The sequence below is a fragment of the Triticum aestivum genome, chromosome 1D (assembly GCF_018294505.1).
Source record: "Triticum aestivum cultivar Chinese Spring chromosome 1D, IWGSC CS RefSeq v2.1, whole genome shotgun sequence".
Classification (NCBI taxonomy): Eukaryota; Viridiplantae; Streptophyta; class Magnoliopsida; order Poales; family Poaceae; genus Triticum; species Triticum aestivum.
Window position 1 is genome coordinate 458,113,949 of NC_057796.1, and position 6,435 is coordinate 458,120,383.

The window sequence follows — 6,435 nt, forward strand, 5'->3', positions numbered from 1 at the left end:
ATACTTAGCATAAGGATTCATTTTGAGCATATCAGTCAAACGCATACGCAAAAAGATAGGTCTAATCATTTCAGCAAAGCGCTCAAAATCCTCATCATCCTTTTTCTTGGATGGTTTGGGAGGAAAAGGCATGGGTTTCTGAACCCATGGTTCTCTTTCCTTGCCGTGCTTCCTAGCAACAAAGTCTCTCTTATCATAACGTTGATTCTTTGATTGTGGGTTATCAAGATCAACAGCAGGTTCAATTTCTACATCATTATCATTGCTAGGTTGAGCATCATCATGAACATTATCATTAACATTTTCATTAGGTTCATGTTCATTACCAGATTGTGTTTCAGCATCAGAAATAGAAATATCATTTGGATTCTCAGGTGGTTCAGCAATAGGTTCACTAGAAGCATGCAAAGTCCTATCATTTTTCTTTTTCTTCTTTTTAGAAGGACTAGGTGCATCTATATTATTTCTCTGAGAATCTTGCTCAATTCTCTTAGGGTGGCCTTCAGGATACAAAGGTTCCTGAGTCATTTTACCAGTTCTAGTAGCCACTCTAACAGCATAATCATTATTCTTACTATTTAATTCATTGAGCAAATCATTTTGAGCTTTAAGTACTTGTTCCACTTGAGTGGTAACCATAGAAGCATGTTTACTAATGAGTTTAAGTTCACCTTTAACTCTAGACATATAATCACCCAAGTGTTCAAGCGTATCGGAATTGTATTTCAATTGTCTACCAAAATAAGCATTGAAGTTTTCTTCTTTGACAATAAAATTATCAAACTCTTCTAAGCATTGTCTAGCAGACTTATAGTGAGGAATATCACCTTCATCAAATCTATAGAGAGAATTTACCTTTACTACCTGTGTCGGGTTATCAAGACCATGTGTTTCTTCAATAGGTGAAGGATTAAGATCATATGTTTCTTCAACAGGCAGTAAATTAAGACCATGTATTTCTTCAATAGGAGGTAAATTCTTAACATCTTCAGCTTTAATACCTTTTTCTTTCATAGATTTCTTTGCCTCTTGCATATCTTCAGGACTGAGAAATAGAACACCTCTCTTCTTAGGAGTTGGTTTAGGAATAGGCTCAGGAGTTGGCTCAGGAAGTGTCCAATTATTTTCATTTGTCAACATATTATTCAATAGAATTTCAGCTTCGTCCGGTGTTCTTTCCCTGAAAACAGAACCAGCACAACTATCCAGGTAATCTCTGGAAGCATCGGTTAGTCCATTATAAAAGATATCAAGTATTTCATTTTTCTTAAGAGGATGATCAGGCAAAGCATTAAGTAATTGGAGAAGCCTCCCCCAAGCTTGTGCGAGACTCTCTTCTTCAATTTACACAAAGTTGTATATATCCCTTAAAGTAGCTTGTTTCTTATGAGCAGGGAAATATTTAGCAGAGAAGTAATAAATCATATCCTGGGGACTACGCACACAACCAGGATCAAGAGAATTAAACCATATCTTAGCATCACCCTTTAATGAGAACGGAAATATTTTAAGGATATAAAGGTAGCGAGTTCTCTCATCATTAGTGAACAGGGTGGCTATATCATTCAATTTAGTAAGATGTGCCACAACGGTTTCAGATTCATAGCCATAAAAAGGATCAGATTCAACCAAAGTAATTATATCAGGATCAACAGAGAATTCATAATCCTTATCAGTAACACAGATAGGTGAAGTAGCAAAAGCAGGGTCATATTTCATTTTAGCATTAAGAGATTGCTGCTTCCATTTAGCTAATAACTTCTTAAGATCACTTCTATCATTGCAAGCAAGAATGGCTCTAGCAGATTCTTCATCCAGAACATAACCCTCAGGCACAACAGGTAATTCATATTTATTAGGGGGAGAGTCTTCATCATCACTATCTTCAGTATTATCAGTTTCAATAATTTCATTCTCTCTATCCCTAGCAAGTTGTTCATCAAGAAATTCACCAAGTGGCACAGTAGTATCAAGCATAGAAGTAGTTTCATCATAAGTATCATGCATAGCAGAAGTGGCATCATCAATAACATGCGACATAACAGAATTAATAGCAGAAGCAGGTTTAGGTGTCGCAAGCTTACTCAAAACAGAAGGTGAATCAAGTGCAGAGCTAGATGGCAGTTCCTTACCTCCCCTCGTAGTTGAGGGATAAATTTGTGTTTTTGCGTCTTTCAAGTTCTTCATAGTGACCAACAGATATAAATCCCAAGTGACTCAAATAATAGAGGTATGCTCCCCGGCAACGGTGCCAGAAAATAGTCATGATAACCCACAAGTATAGGGGATCGCAATAGTTTTCGAGGGTAGAGTATTCAACCCAAATTTATTGATTTGACACAAGGGGAGCCAAAGAATATTCTCAAGTATTAGCAGCCGAGTTGTCAGTTCAACCACACCTGGATAACTTAATATCTGCAGCAAAGTATTTAGTAGCAAAGTAGTATGGAAGTAACGGTAACGGTAGCAAAAGTAATATTTTTGGGTTTTGTAGTGATTGTAACAGTAGCAACGGAAAAGTAAATAAGCGAAGAACAATATGTGGAAAGCTCGTAGGAATTGGATCAGTGATGGAGAGTTATGCCGGATGCGGTTCATCATGTAATAGTCATAACATAGGGTGACACAGAACTAGCTCCAATTCATCAATGTAATGTAGGCATGTATTCCGAATATAGTCATACGTGCTTATGGAAAAGAACTTGCATGACATCTTTTGTCCTACCCTCCCATGGCAGCGGGGTCCTAGCAGAAACTAAGGGATATTAAGGCCTCCTTTTAATAGAGTACCGGACCAAAGCATTAACACTTAGTGAATACATGAACTCCTCAAACTATGGTCATCACCGGGAGTGGTCCCGATTATTGTCACTTCGGGGTTGCCGGATCATAACACATAGTAGGTGACTATAGACTTGCAAGATAGGATCAAGAACTCACATATATTCATGAAAACATAATAGGTTCAGATCTGAAATCATGGCACTCGGGCCCTAGTGACAAGCATTAAGCATAGCAAAGTCATAGCAACATCAATCCAGAACATAGTGGATACTAGGGATCAAACCCTAACAAAACTAACTTGATTACATGATAAATCTCATCCAACCCAGCACCGTCCAGCAAGCCTATGATGGAATTACTCACGCACGGCGGTGAGCATCATGAAATTGGTGATGGAGGATAGTTGTTGATGACGATGGCGACGGATTCCCCTCTCCGGAGCCCCGAACGGACTCCGGATCTGCCCTCCCGAGAGAGTTTAGGGCTTGGCGGCGGCTCCGTATCGTAAAACATGATGAATCCTTCTCTTTGATTTTTTTCTCCCCGAACACGAATATATGGAGTTGGAGTTGAGGTCGGTGGAGCGTCAGGGGGCCCACGAGGCAGGGGGCGCGCCCCCCACCCTCGTGGACAGGTGGAGGCCCCCCTGACGTGGATTCTTCTTCCAGTATTTTTAATATTTTCCAAAAATAAGTTCCGTGGAGTTTCAGGTCATTCTGAGAACTTTTGTTTCTGCACATAAATAACACCATGGCAATTCTGCTGAAAACAGCGTCAGTCCGGGTTAGTTCCATTCAAATCATGCAAGTTAGAGTCCAAAACAAGGGCAAAAGTGTTTGGAAAAGTAGATATGACGGAGACGTATCAATAGACACACCTCCGTCAACTAAATGCGAAACGAGGCCACCTACCTGGCCAGCATCCTTAGCTCTTCCTATTAGGATTGTCAACACGTCGACCACTATGTTGAACAGGATAGGTGACATCGGATCTCCTTGCCTCAGACCCTTGTGTGTCTGGAAGTAATGACCTATGTCATCATTCACTTTGATTCCAACACTCCCTTTTTGCGTGAAAGAATCTACCTAGTTTCTCCAGGACTGATCGAAACGTTTCATACGCAAGGCCTGTTGAAGAAATGGCCATTTTACCTTATCGTACGCTTTCTCAAATCCACTTTGAAAACTACCCCATCTAGTTTTTCCGTGTGGATTTCATGGAGCGTTTCATGTAGGACCACAACCCCTTCTAGGATGTTTCTGTCCGGCATGAAAGCAGTTTGAGATAGCTGTACCACAGAATGCACAATCTGCGTAAGCCTATTAGTCCCAACCTTGGTGAAAATTTTAAAAGCTGACATTAAGAAGACAGATCGGCCTGAACTGCTCAATTCGCACGGCCTTTGTTTTCATAGGAAGCAAAGTAATCGTTCCAAAATTCAAGTGAAACAGATGCAGCTGTCCAGAGAATAGATCATGGAACATCCGCAGCAAGTCACCCTTAATGATGTGCCAGCACTTTTTATAAAACTCCACCGGAAAACCATCCGGCCCTGGAGCTTTATTATTCTTCATTTGTGAAATTGCTTCAAACACCTCTTTCTCCGAAAATGGGGCGGTCAAAATATCATTCTCAACCGCAGCCAGTTGAGGGACATCCTCAACCCTCGACTCATCCAAGGATACGAAATTATCCTCAGGGGGGCCAAACAGCTGCTTATAGTAATTGGTGATGTATAATTTTAGGTTCTCCTGTCCTAAAATCGTCCCCTCATCTTGCTCAAGCTGAAATATTCTCTTCTTTCGATGCTTTCCATTCGCAATCATATGGAAGAATTGAGTGTTATCACGATTTTGCGAACTTTAGCTTGCGGTGACCACTTCAATTCCTCCTCTCGAAGCAGTTCTTTCAGTCTCATTTCCGCCTCCACTTTAGATTCCAGCTCCCTAGTATCCAGAATGGAGGACTCGGCTTTTAAATATAGGGATTGAATAAGTAGAAGGAGCCTTTCCTTTTCAACCTTATATATCCCACTCAAATGTTTGGCCCATCCACGTAAGAACCTTCTTAGGTGCCTTATCTTATTCTGCCATCTTTCAACATTCGACCTCCCTCCTGAATCTTTAGCCCGTTCTCTTGCTATGAGATCCAGGAACCCTTCTCTTTCAAACCACGCTAATTCGAAAGAAAATGTGTTTTTATTCCCCACATGTGTTGCCTCTCCAGAGTCAACCAGCAAAGGGGTATGGTCGGAGATCGCGCGCGATAATGCTTGGACTGTTACCAGGGGAAACTGCTGCTCCCATTCGACGCTAGCGAGGACACGATCCAGCTTCTCAAACGTCGGGTTTGGCAACGTATTAGCCCAAGTGAATTTTCTACCAGAAAGCTCGATCTCTCTAAGATCCAAGCTTTCAATGATAGTATTAAACATAAACGACCATCTGCCGTCAAAGTTATCATTGTTCTTTTCCTCCCTTCTCCGAATAATGTTAAAATCGTCCCCGACCAGAATTGGGAGCTGCTCGCTACCGCAAATACGGATAAGATCAGCCAAAAAATCTGGTTTGAGTTTAGGTTGCGTGGCGCCATACACCGCCACCAATGCCCAATTAAACCCATCGGTCTTCGATCTGACCTGAAACTTAAGTAAAATTCCACCGGATCTTCCTCTTGGAGGTAGGCAATGCCAATCGAAATCAACACTGCCCGATAAAGTACTAAGAAACTGGGGGTAAAATTGTCCCTTCCTATAGAAGCATCCGCTAGAAACCTTCTTTTAGCCAAGTCTGTAAGATCTCTGCTATTCCAAAAGATTCCTCTCATATTTCATCATGAAACTTTTAGTGGTACGGATCCTAGCACTTCTATGCACAGCCGAAGCTGGATAAATCTTTCGTTTCCACTTGCGCTTAGGCTTGTTTTGGTCCTCCGCCCGGTCCTCACAACCGAGCTAGAGAACGAGTTCAGAGAGCCGCCGCTGCAGGCCGGTGTAACCTATCATTGTTGATGACAATGGCACGTTGCGGTCCAAGGAGAACCTTCAGCTCAAGGTGTGAGATGCGTCTGCGTTTTCTAGGAATTGACCCCATGGACAAGATCAGGTGGTCTACAACTCTCATGTAACTACTCTTATCTTGGTTGATCTTTTCCACCGCAAAATTACCGACAAAGCAAGAAGGTGATTTTGATGTGAAAACAACAAACAGAAGGAATAATACTCCTATATATTAGAAGGAGCAACATATGTGTTTAGGAGCTCCAAAAGAAATTAGAGTGGAATTTTATTTCATAAAATTAAGAATAAAATTAAGAATGAAAATATGTACTTATATATCTATTTAGAGTTTACACGATCATTCTTCCACCCAAAGTGCCTTCACTTTGTAATCTGTGTGTATTGATTTAAATATAACATGTTTTTTTAATCTGATCAAACATATACCCTTTCTTTAATGAACTAATGCTTATTATTCATGTGAAATCAAATCAAAGTTAATGATAGCATTGACTTCATATTTTTTTCTGTTGTTTCCTGAAGATGAACCTGAGCTGCAGCTTACTGAATCGGATGAAAAGAAAGCCACTCCGGCTGAGGTGCAATGTTGTGGCTCTTTGAGACTCATGTGGTTGAAGGAGGACCAGTGAGGA